The sequence below is a fragment of the Equus caballus genome, chromosome 2 (assembly GCF_041296265.1).
Source record: "Equus caballus isolate H_3958 breed thoroughbred chromosome 2, TB-T2T, whole genome shotgun sequence".
Lineage (NCBI taxonomy): Eukaryota > Metazoa > Chordata > Mammalia > Perissodactyla > Equidae > Equus > Equus caballus.
In genome coordinates this window covers 96,116,502-96,135,149 of record NC_091685.1, presented here as the reverse complement: position 1 = coordinate 96,135,149, position 18,648 = coordinate 96,116,502, and the positions used below count along the sequence as shown (strand labels likewise).

The window sequence follows — 18,648 nt, the reverse complement described above, 5'->3', positions numbered from 1 at the left end:
TCTCTTGGAGTTAGATGTGGCCATGCTACTGGGTTCTAGCCAACGGAGTGTAAGAGGAAATGATGTACAACCCTTTGGGGCCTGGCTCATAAAAATTCCTGATACAAGATGCCTCATGTTCTTTCCTCTTCTAGCAGATTCATGCAGAAATGAACTCGGTGGCCTAGGAAGCTATACAGTCATAACGGTGGAGCCATAAAGTGGAAGGAGACTGGGTCTCTGAATCACATTTTGGTGCTTGCGAGCATAGCCATCTGCCAATCGAGAAGAGACACTCCATTTTGGCAAGAAATAAATTTCTATTGTCATGCCACATCAAAATATTTAGTGAAACTGTCCTCTGGAGACTTGGAAGGGATACCATGTTTCTACTCAACTTATAACTTCGGGGAAGGCTTGGAAAAAGTCAGAGTGATGAGTATTACCATGTGCTTTCAGCAAAGACTGATGAGAAGGAGATGAACTCAGGAAAGAATTGGTCATTTGAAAGCATAAATGAAAGCGAAGAGAGAAAGACCAGAAATTGGGACTTTCAATCTCAAATATATTATCAACAAGTAAATTAGAATATCTGGTCCCAGACTATAACTAAAGCCATGCATTTGGTTTAACGTCTTATGTCCACCCTCCATCTGAGGTGCCCAGCTACTTTCAGTGGGAGAGGGGCAGGTGATTTTTTATCCGTCCTGTCCACTAACCTGCCCCCTGCAAGCTGTCATTACTGATACTATGGGGTATGGGAATGGAGCTCAGTGGGAGGAAGGAGAATTTCATACTAACCTTGATTCTGTTGTAAGATGGGCAGATGTTTGGAGCCAATTTTTCTCTCAGGGCTGCTCGGTGGTTCTGCGGGGGCTCCTCCTGCTGGGCTCATCTGGCTGCAACATCTGCAGTGTGGACGTGCCCCTCTCGCTGTCCACTCAACCCAGGGTGTAGGCAACAACCTTCTACCATCTCTTCCTCATCCAGAGAGTCCTCTTGGGTAGGGCTGAAAATTGCCCTAGGCTAGCTCTCTGTGTGAGGTCCTCATGGTATCAACTAGAAATACTTTACTCCACTGCCCAACAGCTCGCCAACTGCCCCTCCTGCCTTCCGGTTAATCTGTCAGATCCTAGTCCTTCTGTACCTCCACTGCAGGGAACACATCTCAAGCTCTCCAGGTTGTCCCAGTGAAGCCCTTTTTGCAAACAGTAGCATCCTATCCTTTCCCCTTGGAGAAGGTGAACCTCACAGCCTAGCAGTGCACACACACTTCTTCATAAATCATATCATCGCCTCCAATCTCTTGACTCTTTTTATATCCTCCTGTGGTTTTCGAACTGCCTGACTGGTTCTGTAATATCTCCTTTAAAAATCTGCGTTTTGGCTTGATGCTTCTTTTTGTAATTTCATGTTTAATATATTGCTGTGACTTAGCTGAAATTTCCCATTTAACATCCTGTTACACTGTATTAGAAAAAGTTTCATACCTCAGTTGGAAGAATGGGGGAAAATTAGTTATAGGCACAAAGAAACCAATTATATAATAGCAATGTTGAAAATTAAGCAATTTTAAATTCCACATAAAACAAAAAGTTGTATAAGAAGGGAAACTAACTGCCTTCTCTCCACCCCACCTCCCACCCGCACTATGGCAAGCTACTGCTCACCATGCAGGGAATGCGAGTGATGCGCATGGGCCATCTTAGTCCTGAAAATATTCTTTGCAGATCAATTTCCTGTACTAGAAAGAAGCATGCAGGTGATGGATTTGAAAGGTGGCTTTTCCCACATCAGATTGCCCATTCCAAAATATTAAAAACAGCTAAATAAAATGCATTTCTTTGTATAATTTGGTATCTTTCTTTAAAAGAAAATTTAGGCCTGGTCAATGGACTCTTTGTCCATCCCATTTCTAAAGCTAGAAACCTCCATTTCTTTCCTTCCCTCTCGCTCATTCTTCCTGACCTCTAATCATTCCCCAAGTACAGTCAATCCTGTGCTGGTTCCATGGCTGACATCCTAAAATGCTGAAATTAGGAATGGTGTGGCCAAGTTGTCACCTTAATCCTGAAATATATTATAAACCAAATGTGGGAAGAAAATGAGCATGGTCGCAAACAAGAAGGGGCTACATCTGTAAAGCTTCCCCACTCTTTTCATCTGCAGAAAATGCTTGTTTTGTAGGTTAGGATTTTCTTTCCGTCAGAGCAAAGGATCACTGTTACCGCTTTTCTCAGCTCAGACAGGCAGAGTCATTTGTCCCATATTCTGAGACTATGCCACTGTGAATAGCATGTCCCATGCCGTATTGTAGTTGGTGTGTTAAATGGCATCTTTCTTACTGTAAGAGAACTCCTTAAGGTTAAGGATCTTACTCACTTTCGTGTCCCCATGTCTAAGAACAATGCCTGGAACAAAGGACTTAAGAAATGTTGAATGAGTGAATAAATGATTGAATGAATAAAAGAGAGGAAACTAGGATTAACTCAAATATGATTTACTTTTGTCAACATTTTGAATCTTATTGTAATTGTTTATATGTGTCTGTCTCCTCCTAGCGACAGTGAGACCCAGAGGGTGTGAATCCTGTCTTACTGATTCCAGCAGCTGGAATGATAAGCATGGTGCCCAGTGTCGAAATGTAATAGTTGCTAGTTAATGTTTGTAAAATGAAGAAATGAATGCACTAATTTATGAGATGTGCAACAACGAGCAGCCTGTGTAGTCCGTGTCTCGTGCATTCATCATACCAACTCTTGTCCTTATTTTTAGGAACTCAAATCTGTAGTTGAAATCCAAAAAGAAATTAGCTTCACGTGTCACTTCCCCTCTACTACCACATTCATCACCTTCTAAACCACCAATTTTGTTTTTTAAGACAATAATATTTGCTTTTTCTTTTCTTTTTTTTAGGTTGCCAGATATCGAATGAAGACTACGTTTACAAATGCAGTTAGGATAAGCCTTTTACAGAACTGGATAAGGATAAGGATAAGAAAAGGATAAGCCTTTTACAGAACTTTGTAGAACCAGTTTCTTTGTCTAGTCAATGCTGTTGGTATTGGATGATTTAATGAAAATGCCTGAGGCTTACAGATAAAAGGACTATGGAACAAAGTTATTACATGGGAATCCTTCCTGAATAATATTTATTGCAGAATGTCCCTGGCACTAAGTAAAAATAGATAAAATATTAGCATTTTCAAAACCCTAATCTTATGTCCACACAAGTGCCTTGCTCTTATTTTAACTCGGGCTTAACACTGCTTGACATCAGAAGAAGTACACCCAATCCTCATTTTTGGGCAAGAAGAACAAATCGCTCTTCCTTGTTCACAAGACAGATGGAGCATCCAAAGATCAGCTCTCTATTGGGAACTCGGAAACCACTCACTCCCAGGCCTACCGTCTGCTTCTCTGTACAAAAGACAAAAACCACTAGGAGGATCAATTTTTAAAATCAGACTGTTATGGGTAGTTGAAAATTTAATTTGCCCCCAACAGAAAAGAAAAAGGAAGCCTGCAAAGCAGGAATAAAGGAAAATTTTTAACATATTAAAACTGGCTATATCTGTCATGCTCAATTGTGCAACAGAGCAAAATGAGATGAGCATATTAGTGGCAGTTGAGAAAAATGGCTTTTCAAATTCAGTTTTTTATGAGGGTAATTTAGTAAGAGTAGTATAAGAGTCGTTAAGTACGAAATACCATAAACGTCAATGTGAGTTGCATTCTGCTTTTGTTTGGCTCACGGAGTGACATAGCATACCTTAAATCTGATGAAGATGCTCTTTTGGAAACTATAAAGAGAGAGGCATTAACACAGACTGAGAGTGGCACTAGATTCCCGGGGAATAGGGCTCCTAAAACAACCTTTGCCTGTCTTGTTGAGGAGATGGGAAGAGCTAAGAGGAAGCCTGTGCTTCCAACCCATGAGTGGTGTAAAATCAAGAAGAACCTTCTTGTGAGCCAGCCACCCACCTCCTACTGGGAACACAAGAGGAATGCAGGCAGGAGCAGTGAGCTTGTGGAGGATGATTTCAAGCAGGGAGGCAGGCGCGAGGAATGAAGAATCCTCAGGCTGTGACAGAAGGAAATGCAAGCCCAAACGCAGGTGTTGGCTCAGACTCCTAGAGGATTACTTCGGTTATTGTGTTGAGATGGGATGAAAAGGGAAAATCGTCTCCTACTCCCTTGCCTCAGCCAGCCTGAAAAATTATGGAGTGTGAAGTGTAATCCCTTGTAAATATTGGTTTGAAGGTCTCACCAACTCTAGAGAGTATAAAAACCAAGAAAATACACTATAAATCGAAGATCTCAATGGGAAAGTATACTTTTATGAGTCCACGTTTATTGAATATTTGCTGAGCTGAGGACAGTATGACAAATTTGACCTCTGTCCAGATACTTCGTATTTTGGACTCGCTGAAGTTCATTTTAGTTTCATCACAGGCCTTGCCCTCAGAAAAAAAGACTCAGTCCTTCCTACTTGCTGTACACTAGCATCCTCCTCGTTCTTTACCAATATTTCTCCAACCCTGCATAAAAAGATGTGGCCACACCATCTAATCTGATCTCGTCACAACTTTTTCGTGTAAATTTTCTTTTTTAGCCATTTGGTTCCTCTGAAAATTGGCCAGTGTTGTCTCCCCTCCAAGTTTTTGCTTCTCAGTGTGTCTTCATCTGCACTTCCAATTGTCCCTCAAATTTTAGCAACATTGAGCTGAGCCTCTAAAGTTTTCTAAAGTTTGGGTCGGGTCATCTTTCTCCAGTCTTTCTCAGCTCTCCAGCTTACACGGATGGCCCCTTTCTCTAAATCTGTAACCTCCACTCTGACCTCTGAGACAGCCATATCTGCCCTGGAGGTTTTCTCAAGGACATTCTGATTTCCTTGACTGTAGATTCCATTGTATCCAACATAGAATTTTGTTTGCTTTTATGAAATTTTATGTGTTGTGTGGCAGCATCTGTGCTGTGTTATGTGTGTGTGTGTTTGAGTGTGTGCACATGCACACTAGGAGAGGGAACGGAAGGTTCCATTTTTCCCTACTCTCATTCCAAGTTGCACGTGTTTATCCACTCTTTCATCCATGCTTGACGGAAACATCAGTGAACAATGACTACTAACCCCCTTGTCACATCAGAGGCTATAGTGGGCAGACACCCTCCTGTCTTGCACCATTTCTCTCTGTTTCTCCTCTGCTTGAACAACCTCGGTTCAGAGATGGGGTGGACATAGCTGGCTCAGTGGTTGCATGAGATCTGTAGGATGGCCTCTATACTCAATCAGTGTCAGGCATTCTAAGATGAGCTTGGGCAAAGGAAGAATCTCCAGTTTGGAAAACAGAAGATGGTAACTCCCCATTCCTCTATTTAAGGAGGCAGAATCCGTTTAAACATCATATCCTCTTGTTTATGGTCTCATTTTCACTTATTCATTCATTTATTCAATTATTTACTTACTACTTGATCTGTCATATATTAAGATCTACTCTGTGTGAATAAATTTAGTCAGGAGGTGTAGCGGTTATCTATTGCCATCATAATGCTGCATAGCAAAAAAATCATAAAACCTCAGTAGCATACAACAATACATATTTATTTAATTCATCAGTCTGTGAACCAAATGGGCATTTTTTCTTGTCTGAGCCAGACTTGACTGATCTCAGCTGAGCTTACTCATTTCATTTATCCGTCATCAGCAGGCAGTTTGACTGGGGACCAGCAAGTCTAGGAAGGCCTTGGCTGGGACAGATGAGACAGCTTGGATCTCTTTCTTGTGGTCTCTCATCCTCCAGCACATTAGTGTGGCCTTGATCACATGATGGTGAGAATCTAAGACAACAATGTGGGTGAACAAGACCTTTTAAGATGTAGAAATGGCACAAAGTCACTTCTGTCATAGTCTATTGGCCAAAAGTGGGTCAAAAAGACTCAGAATCAAGGTAAGGGTGGAGTGAATAGGAAATAAACTCCATCTCTTTAAGAGAGGAGCTGCAAAGTCACATTGCAAAGGACGTGGATTCAGGGATGCCATTTGGGCCGCCCATGTAACCAATCTACCACAAGGAGACCGAGAGGCAAACCTCCAGTTGGAATATAAGGACTACAAAAGGAATATGTGTACAATGGTCAGGGAAAATTTTTTAGAGTGTTCTTCTACCTTGAATAAATCATTTTTAAAGGAACAAGAGGAAGAAGGATGTAGGAAAGAAGCCAATAAACTATTTCTGCCCTTCTTTTCTCCCCCTTTTCCACAATACTCACAAAGGCACTTACTATGGGAGATCTTGGTGGCATTCAAAATTTGCCTGGGGCAGCCACCCCAAAGCAGTGGGACTGAATCCTTTTGGAAGTCAGATCCTGTCTGCAGAGGTGATGTGAATGCATTTATTGTTTCTGTAGCAAAGAAGATGCTATTTGGAAACTAAGCTCTTGTTGAATACTTCAGATGCTTTCCTGGGTCTTCAGGGAAGTCTTCTCTGGGTTACTTTTTGTTTTTGAAGTCAGTAATGGACTCTAAGCTTCATTTCAGTTTCTCATTCTGCATTTGTCACTTGATCTCATTAGACTCCTGGGTCTCACTTGTATATCTGATTTAGACTTCTGTCAACTCTCAAGGCAGAGATGACTGCCTGTTGTATTTTACAGAATTTAGCAAATGCTAGTTGTGGGTTTAAATCAATGAGTCTTGCACTTTCTCATCCTGCAATTCAGAACTTTCAGCATCATACCAACAGCCTATCAAAGAGTCAATTGCTGTTTATCTTCGGGTGCTGTTACAGGAAAAGAACCAATTAGAACTTCTCAACTGCAGTCCCCTTGGACATGGCTATAGCCCTTAGCAAAGGCAAATGAGGAGGTGAAGGAAGTGACTGCATGGTTGAGGGAACTAGTTAACCCTGAAGAGGTGTTCTAAACACTTGAGTCACAATCTGCCTGTCCTTTTTTGAACTCCCAACAGTATCCTGTTCTCAGAAGAAATAGCAAATTGAAATGGATCTGGCTCTAAGGGTCTCATGCTACTGGAATGGTGTTGCAGCAGGATTTTCTTTAGAAATATTTAAGAATAAAGTAGACAAACTCACATTTTCTAGACTAGATGGGTTCTGTGATACCATGTACCATAAAACGTTTTTTGAGATTATCAATTTTCCTTATTTCTTTGCTTTTGACACACTCGTCTTGGTTTAAGTCTACTTTCTTAACAAAGGGTGTGTGTGAATTTGTGTCTACACATACACATGGTGCTCAGATTGAGAAATAAATCTGAAATACATTTTGAAAACCTCAAGTTCAAACCCTTTATTTTACAGGTGACTAAACAAAATTAGACAGGAGAAAAAATATCTTGCACAATATCTAGCTAGTTATTAGTTGTGTGTGAGGGGTGTTCTGACTCTCAGTGCATTCAAATTGCATAATTTATAGAAATCTTGTTTTATGCATGGAATGGCTTAGAAATGGTGGAGGCATCACCCAGAAACTTGTACTATAGTACAAGTTGGAAGTAATGCTACGTACCGACCAAGTGCAGAGAGGCGTATGACATAGATGCAGAGCCAGCTGAAAGAGGAGGCACAGCATGTGCTATCTACATGACATAATTTAGACCATAAGTAAATCTTCCCAGTCCAAAAATATTCCCACTATTACTACAGTGGCCATCCTTTCCAGTTTGCCTAGGATAATCCTGTTTTATCCCTGTTGTCCTGGCGTGATTAACTTTTACTTTAAAACATCTCCCTGTTTAGACAATACATTATTCAGTCACACTAGCTATCAAGAAAGTGGGAGAGACACCATTACTTTATGTCATATAGGGTTTTCAATTTCCAAAATCCCTTACACTCATTTAATAGAAATATTATTTAGAGGTCCAAAACATCAAAGAAGCTTATCATCTACTGAAAACAATTAGCAAGACAGGACTTGATGAATGTGAGGGAAATAATGAAAGAGAGTCTTTGAAAGGGAAGTCACAAGACCACCAAAGACAAACTCCTCCCACCTTCCCTGGTGCCAGAGCCAATGTCCAGTGTGAAGACTGGTCACCTGGCAGATGGCATGGGGCCAACAGAATGTTTATTGCTCGCCTGATTTAATAAAGAGACAAATCCCCCCTCGTTCTCTAAGCTGCAAAAGCCAATAGAAGTCTTAGAGTATTACCAAGGCCTAAGGAAATTGTTTTCCTTTAAAACATTCCATCAATGCTTTAATTGATTGTTTAATAGTTGCTCTTTTAAAATAATTTCATAAGTATTCAAAGATTTAATTTATTCATCAGGTTGCCCCCTCCATCCTCATCTTTCCTTACAACTTTTGTTGCAGAACTTGTGCATTTCTGTAGAAACTGTAGAGCTTCTCACACTCCACCTGTTTAACATGCACCTCTGTCCTGTGTATCTCTTGTACATGGGCAGCTGGGTCCAAAAGCCTGATTGGACTATAGGTGGCGGTGTACTCTTTCATCAGGAGGCAAATACTGTCGGGTTGACTGTCATTTTGTGATGTTAGCAGCCGTTTATGCTTGTTGCCTAATTCAGGGATCAGCAAACGTTTTGAGTTCAGCTATGTCCTTACTGGATCTGTCCACTTTGGAAAGAGGGGTGTTGAAGTCTCCAACTATAATAGTGGATTCATATTTCTCCTTGCAGTTCTATTAGTTTTTACCTCATGTATTTGGATGTTCTGTTGTTTGGTGAATAGACATTAAAGATTATTATGTCTTCTTGGAGAATCGACTCATTTATCATTATGTTATGCCTCTCTTTATCCTGATAATTTTGCTTGCTCTGAAGTCTGCACTGTCTGAAATTGATATAGCTACTTCCACTTTCTTTTGCTTAGCATTAGCATGACATGTCTTTCTCCATTCATTTAGTTTTAATCTATAGATCTTCTTTGACTTACGATGGTGTTACATCCCGATAAACCCATTGTAAGTTAAAAATATTGTAAGTGGAAAATGCATTTAATACACCTAACCTACCAAAAAACAAAGTTCAGCCTAGTCTAGCTTACACACACTCAGTACACTTACGCTAGTCTACAGTTGGGCAAAATCATCTAACACAAAACCTATTTTATAACAAAGTGTTGAAGATCTTATGTAATTTATTGAATACTGTACTGAAAGTGAAAAACAGAATGGTTGGACGGCTACAGAATGGTTGTAAGTATGTTGGCTTTTTACCCTCATGATCATGTGGCTGGCTGGGATCTGTGGCACACCTCCACTGCCCAGCACCATGAGACAGTATCGTAGCACATATCACTAGCCTGGGAAAGATCAAAATTCAAAATGCAAAGCATGGTTTCTGCTGAATGTGTAATGCTTTTGCACCATTGTAAATTTGAAAAATTGTTAAGTTGAACCATCATAAGTTGGGAACCATTTGGCTATGTGTCTTTAAAGTGGGTTTCTTATAGAGAACATACAGTTGGGTCTTACTTTTTGATCCACTCTTGACAATCTCTGTCTTTCAATTGGTGTGTTTAGACCACTGACATTTATTTATTTATTATTTTTTTAATCAAGACTCCTTTTGCATTTATTTATTTATTTGAACAGTTTTATTGAGATACAATGCACATGTTACACAATGGACCCCTTTAAAGTTTACAGTTCAATGGTTGTGGTATATTTACAGATACATGCAATCATCACCACAGGCAATTCTAGAACATTTCCATCACCTCAAAAGAAACTTCTCTCCCGTTTAGCTATCACTCTGCTAACTTCCATCCTCCTCCTCCCAGCTCCAGTCCCAGGCAATCATTAATCTACTTTCCGTTTCTACAGATTTCCCTATTCTGTCCTTTCATGTGAATGGATTATATAATACGTAGACCACTGACAGTTAAAGTGATCATTCATATAGTTGGATTAATATCTACCATATTTGTTGCTGTTTTCTATTTGTCGCCCTTGTTCCTGGTTTTGTCTTCCACACTTTTTCTGCCATCTGTGGTTTTAACTGAGCACTTTATGTGATTCTGTTTTTCTCTCCTTGTTTAGTAGGTAAGTTATACTTCTTTTCTTACTTTTTTTAGTGTTTGCACTAGCATTTGCAGTATACATTTACAACTAATCCAAGTCCACTTTCAAATAACAAATAAAATGCTTCGTCGGTATTTTAACCTCCTTATAACTACAAAATAATCCTAATTCCTTCATCTCTTGTATCATTGCCGTCATTCATTTCACTCATGCATAAGCATACATAAATATATATATGTGCATACATAATTAATACAATGTGCTGCTACTGTTTTGAGCAAAGCATTATCTGATAGATCAATTGAGAGTAAGAAAAATACAAGCTTTTGTTCTCCCTTCACTTATTGCTTCTCCAATGCTCTTCCTTTTGTTACGTAGACTTGAGTTTCTGACATATATCATTATCATTCTTCCTGAAGAACTTCGCTCAACATTTTCTGCAAGGCAGATCTATTGGCAACAGATCCCCTCAATTTTTGTTTGTCTGAGAAAGACTTTATTTCTCCTACATTTTTGAAGGTTTAATTTCACAGGGTACAGAATTCTAGGTTGGTGGTTTTTCTTCTCTCAACACTTTAAATATTTCTCTCTCTACTCTTTTCTTGTTTGTATGGTTTCTGAGGAGAAGTTGGATGTAATTCTTACCTTTGCTCCTCTATCGGTAAGGTGTTTTTCCCTCTGGCTTTCTCAAGATTATTTCTTTATCTGTGAATGTGATATGCCTAGATGTAGTTTACTGTTGTTGTTGTCGTTTTTCATTTATCCTGCTCAGAATTCTCTGAGCTTCCTGGACCTGTGGTTTGGTGTTTGACTTTATTTTGGGTCAATTCTGTCATTATTTTTCAATTATTTCTTCTCTTCCTTTCTCTCTTCTCAGTGTGGTATTCCTGTGCTTACGTTATAGCTTTTGTAGTTGTCCCACAGTTCTTGGATACTCTGTTGCATTTTTTGACTTTTTTCTCTTTGCTTTTTCATTTTGCAAGTTTCTATTCGATACATCCTTGAGCTCAGCGATTCTGTCCTCAGCCATGTGCAGTTTACTAGCGAGCCTATCACAGGCATTCTTCATTTCTCTTATAGTGCTTTTATCTCAGCATTCCTTTCTGATTCTTTCTTAGAATCACCTCTCTGCTTACACTGTTTATTAGTTCTTATATTCTGTTTACTTCATTTGTGAAAGCCCTTATCATGTTGATTATAGTTGTTTTAAATTCCCGGTTTGATAATTTCCAACATCGTGCCATATCTGAGCCTGCTTCTGATGCTTACTCTGTCTCTTCAAATTGTGTTTTGCTTTTTAGCGTTTTTTATAATTTTTCTTTATAGTCATACACGATATACCGGGTAAAAGAAACTGCTGTAAATAGGCCTTCAGTAACGTGGTGGTTAGATGTGGGGGCAGGGGAAACATTCTATAGGCCTATGATTAGGTTTCAGTCTTTTGTGAGTCTATGGTTCTGAACTATGAACTTCATATGTGGGTCGCAGTCGCCCCTTGTGTTAGGTAGGATAGGCTGCTTAGTGTTGGCTGGTGTGGGTATTTCCCTTTTCTCAGTTAGGTTAGGCTCTGATAAAAAGTCCCAATAGTTTAGGCTCTGGTGAAATAGTTTCTCCCAAGTGCAGACTTTGTTAAGAAGAACAGAATGCTCTGGTGTATTTGAAAATGGTTCTCTTTCCCCTTTTCCTGCCAGAAGCACCTGGGGATTTTTCTCTGATATTCACTGTAAGAACCTGGCCTAGCTCCTGGAGGAGGGTCCCCCTGTAACTGGGCCCTGCTGAAGTTTTTAACTCTCAGATTTGTCCACTCAGAGCCCTGACAATTCATCAGTTACAGTTCAGGTTCCTATCCAGGACCTGGTTCCCGCAGCGGCTCCTGCTTGGGAGTTTCTGCTCCAGAAAGTTGTCATTCTCCGTATTGCCTATCTTTCACTCCAATTTTGGGGGCAGCAGTTTACCTTGTGATCATTTCTCTGACAGCTCTAAGAAGGGTTGTTGATTTTTCAGTTCGTTCAGGTTTTTACTTGTCGTTAGGACAGAGTGATGACTGCCAAGCTCCTTACATGCCAGACTGGAAACCGGAAGTCCATTCCCTTCCTTTTAACGCTCATTTAATCTTAGGTCTAAATAAGCATATATTTAATAATCATCTCCATTCCACTCTACCAGTTTCAGTTGTCTGAAGATTTGTCTCTAAGAGATGTCTCCGAATAAGCACATGGAGCCAAAATCCTCTTAGCTCTTACATATTGATAACACTTTGACCTTTTATTTTGAAAAGTAAATTTTGCTAATTAAAAATCCTTAGATTGCATCTTCTTTTCTATAGCATCTTAAATGTATCTCCATTTTCTTCGGGCATATCACATTGCTGACAAAAGGTTTATGGGCAACTATGGCTGGCAGATTCTAGGTGATCGCCAATAATTTCTTTCTCTTGCTGTTCATGCCTTGTTTAGTCCTCTCCTCTTGAGCGTGGGTAGAACCTATGACTTGTTTCTAACCAATAGGATATGGCAAACGTAATGGGATAAGGTCACATTTCATCAGATTCCACTTTGGCAGATTGAAGCAAGAGTCTTTCCTTTGCTGGCTTTGAAGAAGTAAGTTCTTATGTTGTGAGAGGGCCTATGGAGATGGCTACATGGCAAGAAACTGTAGGCAGCATCTAGGAGCTGAGAGAGGCCCCTATCCAACAGCCAGCAAGAAAATGGGGACTTCGATTATACAACCACAAGGAAATGAATTCTGTTAACAGCCTGAAGGAGTTTGAGAACATTTCTTCCCCCACTCAAACCTCCAAGCTTAGCCTATACGTTGATTACAGCCTTGTGAGACCCTGTGTAGAGCACCCGGTTAAGCTATGGAGCAGAGAAGCCAGAGGGCATGGTTGGACACCTGAGCAGAGGGAAGCCAGTTTCGGGGGGAACAGAAGCCTAGAGGAGAGAAGAGTGACAGTACCAGAGTGGCTAGATAAGCTTGTGTTTTGGTCAATGGAAAAGGATGACAGGACCATAGTGTGGAATTAATTAGACGAGGGATTGGCAAACTTTTTTCTGTAAAGGGCCAGATAGTAAATATTTTAGGCTTCTGGGCTATATGGTCTTGGTCACAACTATTCAACTTTGCTGTTGTAGTTCAAAAGCAGCCACAGGCAATACATACATAAATGGGCATGTCTGTGTTCCAATAAAACTTTATTGATAAAAACAAGAGGTGGGTCAGATTTGGCCAATGGACTGTAGTTTGCTGAGCCCTGTGTTATACTCAAGATGCCGAAAGGAATTTCTTTTTAAAAAGATATTTATGGGAAATTGCAAACATATACAAAGTAACCAGAAGAGTTTAATAAATTCCCATGTATCATCATCCAGTCAACATAATAAAGAATCTTCTGTTATTTTTTAATCAATACTTTAATCTACCCTGACAATTATATTTGATAGATTTTTTGGGTAAAAACTACATATACTGAAATTCACAAATCTTAGCTATACAATTTTAAGAAATAGATACACGTATAGCTCACTCCCCCATTATGTGTGTCCATAGAACTTTAGAAGAAGTTGTTTTTAAGAAGTTATGTTACAGCGAATACCCTGTGTGGCCTAGAGACTCCAAGGTGGCAGTCAACCACAGCCTTTTGTCTAATTTCTCAATAAAAAGTTGATGACAATGTGTTAGAATGTATCTACACATATCCTGGCTTAGAATTTAAGATAGAAACAGCTATTGTTGGTAGTTGAACCAAGGTCTCTCAGAGTAGCCCCCTATAGCCTTGATCAAAAGCTTCTGAAGCAATTGGAGTTCCATTTGACATGCAAGAGTTTGCCTCTTTTGTTTGGTTCATGTAACAGCTTTCATTTTGTCAAGGACTTGAATATTAGGCTCAGATTTGGCCTACCTGCTGACTGCTTCAAAGGTATCAATGTTGCCCTGCTTCCCCTTATTAAAGATCGGCCCAATTAGAGGCAGGCGAATTCTTCATTTGATTTTCTCAATTTCACTGAAAAAGTTAGGATAAGAACCAAGTAAAATAACCCAAATCCTAGTTCTCTTTCCATTATATCAAATAGATGTAGATTAAATACACAGTCATCCATTTAGAAGGAATAAAGGATGTTTAGTGCCTTGGGGTAGTAAACATTCTCTAATGAGATGATACTATTAAAACGTCTCCTGCCCTCTGGCCTACTGAAGTCCTGACCATACCCTTTATGGACATAGAAGAGGTGAGGAAGCTTGACATACTCAGTTGGGCAAAGGAGATGAAAGGGTGGAGGCTCAGTAAGAATCTCAGCAGAGGCAGAGAGAAAGGGAAGGATGCCTGCTTGCCCCATCCCCTCCCAGGCTCTCTTATAATGAAGTCTCTGTCCCAACATCCACTAACTAGAAAGCATTGTAATTTGCATCACAGGGGGAAGTTGATGTCAAGTACTTACTCTCCTAATAAGGAAGTTAGAACAGAAGAGCCCCAAAACTTTAGTCTTGGAGAATTCTCATTTAGTAGCTTGGGGAAGGCGAACTAGAGAGAAATGTCTGCATACGTATACTTTTACTCCCATAGTCATTGTGTAGTGTAGAAGCCTTCATGGAAATTGCCTGCCTCCTCCATGCTCAATTTCCAGAATTTTGACAGAGATGAATTGAATATTATTTGAAATGCTTTTATAAAGACAAAATGAAATCTGGTCAACTAAAACTAAAGGAAAAAATGCTCGAGGAAACTTGTCCCTCTTCAGTAAATATTCAATGACACATCTCTAGTCTCATTAATCACTACCAAAAAAGAATTAATATTTTACTTTATTTTTAAGTTTGCATCATTTCAAAATCCCAACAGTGACTTGATTATTTAAATAATTTTATCTAATTGAGGCTAATTTTTAATAAGCCTCTCAAGTTTTCATGACAGGCTCCTGAATCAGCCAGTGATTTTATAAATTTTTATTGTTAAATTTGATAAAGATTGGTTTATGTATTCCTCTGATAATATATTTGCAACAAAATGTCAAATAAAGCTAAATAAAACTAAAAATTAGTTTGATTTACTTTTGATATTTGCGTATAACTGTAACAGATACTATCAATCCCGCCACATCCTGTGTTATAACTATTTCACTGTACTCAGCTTACTTCCATCTGCTAGTATCAGCATTTATGTGCCTGAAGGTTTTTTCAGAACCACATAAGCCAACTCTACCATGTGCATGACAGGCCAAGGGGACCATTGCTGCAGAATTAATATTTCCCAAATTGAAGAGTAAACCTCAACCGATGACTCGGGAATTTCGGCATAAACATTCCAGTTCCCACGTCACTATCACAGGGTACTTTTGAGGCAGGTGTTTTACATCATTTCCCAGTCATTGTGGTAGTGATTCAATAAGGCATCCAATCAGGGTTGCCTTCCCTTCAGTGTTAGATGCTAAAATGTCCACTGAGATGCCCCTTTAGAAAGGAAAGACCCGTTACCACAGCTGCAGGGAATGCCGCTAGTGGACAGTCCTCAGCTATCAGCCCCATTTGAGGATTTTCCAGCTCCCTTTAGCTGGGAAAAAACTTCTTTAAGGACATACCTCTGTTGCAGGGAAGTTTGCATCCAAAGATTGATTTATGCAAGGGTAGAAAAACCTGACTTTCTCAGCCCAATTTGGCACTATTTTGAGGGGCTATCCCAGCTCTAGAATTACTGCAGGCTTGACTGAGGCTTCACCTTGGGACTGCATTACAGCCCAGTGTTTCCCTCTGCCCAGTCCTGCTTCCTTCACTTGCCTTCCATAGGTGTAGGTCCCAAGGGCACTCCCAAATAACCTTCAGCATACTAGTCTCCATCTGAGTCTGCTTCCTGAGGACGCCAGTCAGTGACACCTTCTTTGTGTCACTTTTCCACTCGCCTATTTCTATCTCCAAAATTAACTGCTTGCACTCAAATTCTTGTTTCGCTTCTGCTTCTAAAGACACTCGTCATGAAAGTAGTCCTAGAGGTCAGACCCTCAGGATAGGATTCTGAAATTGGATTATTTTTTCCAGCCGGAAGGCAACTAGGACCCCATTGCTGGTGGTGAATGGAATGGTGATACCCCTGTCATGCTGTAGCATCACAATTTCCAAGGCTTTCCCCTCTATGCTGCTGGGATGGCTCTTACAAGGTGGTATAGGAGGAATGGAATGCAGTTGCTCACGTGATATATCTAATATTTGAAACACATGGTTACTATGATAATTAAAGACCTGTGGAATTGATATTAAGCACAATCAATGTCCTGAAGGAAGAAAGTGACAGACTCAAGTCAGTCTACCAACAGTTTGCAAATTGTGAGAGCTAGAAGGCCTTTATGACAGTCTTTGAGGGGACTCTGATCTTTTGCAGTTGGAGAGAAAATTGAAATGAAAATTAGATCCGTGGCCTGATTATAAGAACAGCAGAAATAGAAATACAGAGAAGGTTTCATTTCCAGTTCTCTTATTCTAGAGCCAAGGCTCTTGATAGGGAAGGAGTGAGATATGAGACCTGGAATCAGATCATCTACATGGATGTGCTTGACTGAGAACCCCGGTTCCCACAGTCCCCTGAATGTTCTGGGCCTGAAAAAGGGGCCTCTTCCCCTTACTACAGACTAAAAGTCTCTACTTGTTTACAGAAGAAGATGCAGAGGACTTAGCTGCCTCAGATGTCTCTCAATGATATTTTGTCTTTTCAATACTTGCCTCCTCTCCTTTCCCATTATGGTTTATAGGCCAAAAAATAGGGTCAAGTCTTAGCATGGCCTGACTGGAGATGTACTCTTCCTTCCTCATGGGAAACAAAGGAATTAATTGCCAGCAAAACTATAAGATCTGGCATATGTGTATTAATGAATCTTGGAAGGAATAATTAAGATGATGGATAGGGGTGATAGTGGTGTAGAATATAAGGCTTATAAGGGAGAGTTTATTAAAACAGGGTCATCTCCCAACTCTGTATTTAATATTCTGGTAATGACATCTGGATCTGGTCCTAATACAGTGTTGGTTCTGGATTGCTTCTGGAAACTTGGGGTGGGAGGGATGATGGCATATGGTAAGTGAGGGAGAGGTGCAGGAACTGCTTTGGCAGAGTATTAAGGTGTGAGGGTAGAGATGGAGCTAAACATGAGGACAATAGAACAGAATTCCCTCTTCGATTCTGATCTAGTTACTGTCAAAGCTGAGCTTGCTATATGGCTCTATCCCTCCAGACCAGCCAGCTACATGGGGGCAGATTGATGATATTGTATTCCTTCTAAGAAGAAGTACATACCTCTAAGAAGGCACACTTTGTCTTTCCGGGTATGATACACATTTTGAGTATGGGTATGCTTGCAGTACCTTAGCCAATACTGCTCTCTGAAGGCTCAAATTGCATCTAATTTATTATTATGGAATCTCATGTAACATCCCTCAGACCAAAGGATTCACTTTATGACACAAGGCATGGGTCACTAGGCTCATTATCTCAAAGTTCTAACACATATTGCATCATTTGGAAGTTGCTGGATCAACAGAACTTTGGAATAGCTTCTTGTAGGCACAGCTAAGAAGCCATCTAAAAGATAACATCTGTGGCGTTGGGTGTTATCTTTGGCATGCCAAAGAGTGATAGTAGGGATGCTCCACCAGGTCCTAGCAGTAAGGAGATGTATTGGCTCTAGAGAATTTAAAAACAATAATCAACCTGACTAAGAGATGGCCTAGTTTTTATTATCACAGTGTTTAGGCAATTCTAAACAATGTCAGTGATAAAATATTCCTTCCTTTTGCTGGAATGAAACATTTCCACCATCTCCCCAATCCTTTGGGACAGTACTGGGTGTCATCCTTACAGATGGACAGTTTGGACAAAAGGCAAAATGCGTGAGGTCAGGAATCAAAGGGTAGAAGTAGGAGTGGTTCTGCTTACCGTTACTCATAGTAATCCACTTGCGTGATTTGGCTTCCCATCACTGCAACTTCAGATTCTGTTGGTCTAGAGATCCTGATGTCAAGTGAAAAGATGTTTCTACCAGAGTATACAGTAAGAAGTAAGCTAAAATTTAACTACCAGCTAGTCACTTTGGGGTCCTCAGGCCAACTGACCAGCAATTGCTGGAGTAATTGACAATAATCAAGAGGACATAGGGTTGCTGTTCCTTAAGTGGGAAGGTCAAAGTAGTTCTAAAAATCAGGAGATCTACTAGGACTTCTACTTGATGCTTACATGTCCAGTAATAGATGTAAATACGCCTTTGCAGAAACGATGGGCTGACAGGGAGTGGCAACCATGATCTCAGACCACTCAGGAATAAAGTTCTGGGTTACCCTATCAGGCAAGCAATGTAGATCAGCAGAAGTACCAATCAAAGGGGAGGGCAGAAAGATGTAATATCATAGTCAGTTGCAGCACTAGGAATGTAGCTTATCCTGCTAACCTTCCTGATTTTGCTAATCTTGTTTGTTTAGACATTCTGAATAATCACCACATTGAAGAACACTAACTGGTAGGAAGGAATTTAACATGGGCATGGATGTAACTGCACAGTGCAAGGGGTGGACTGTTGGAGGCATTGTCAATGCCCCATGCATATCTTTTGGATGTTCACGATTTCAGTATATTTGAGTGGACTTCCAACTGTTAGTGTTTGCATCTGTGCATGAAGGCTTTTTGC

General features: G+C 40.1%; 2 long non-coding RNA genes across 4 annotated transcripts in view; one reads left to right on the top strand and one right to left on the bottom strand.

Moving 5' to 3' along the window:
* The window catches only part of LOC102150924 (uncharacterized), a 59,030-nt gene extending 51,754 nt beyond the window's left edge, over window positions 1-7,276 (top strand). For both annotated transcript variants that reach the window (XR_011435070.1, XR_289915.3), the window contains one exon: window positions 2,896-7,276. This is a non-coding gene — a long non-coding RNA (uncharacterized lncRNA). The remainder of the gene's footprint in view (window positions 1-2,895) is intronic.
* LOC138921994 (uncharacterized) lies at window positions 5,561-17,404 on the bottom strand. 2 transcript variants are annotated; one of them, XR_011435074.1, is made up of 4 exons: window positions 17,265-17,399; window positions 13,887-13,988; window positions 6,262-6,758; window positions 5,561-5,817 (listed from the first exon to the last, which is right to left on the bottom strand). It is a non-coding gene; the product is annotated as an uncharacterized lncRNA (long non-coding RNA). The 2 variants fall into 2 exon arrangements; XR_011435072.1 differs by lacking the exons at window positions 6,262-6,758; window positions 13,887-13,988 and having other exon boundaries at window positions 17,265-17,404.
* Window positions 17,405-18,648: the final 1,244 nt, after the last annotated feature.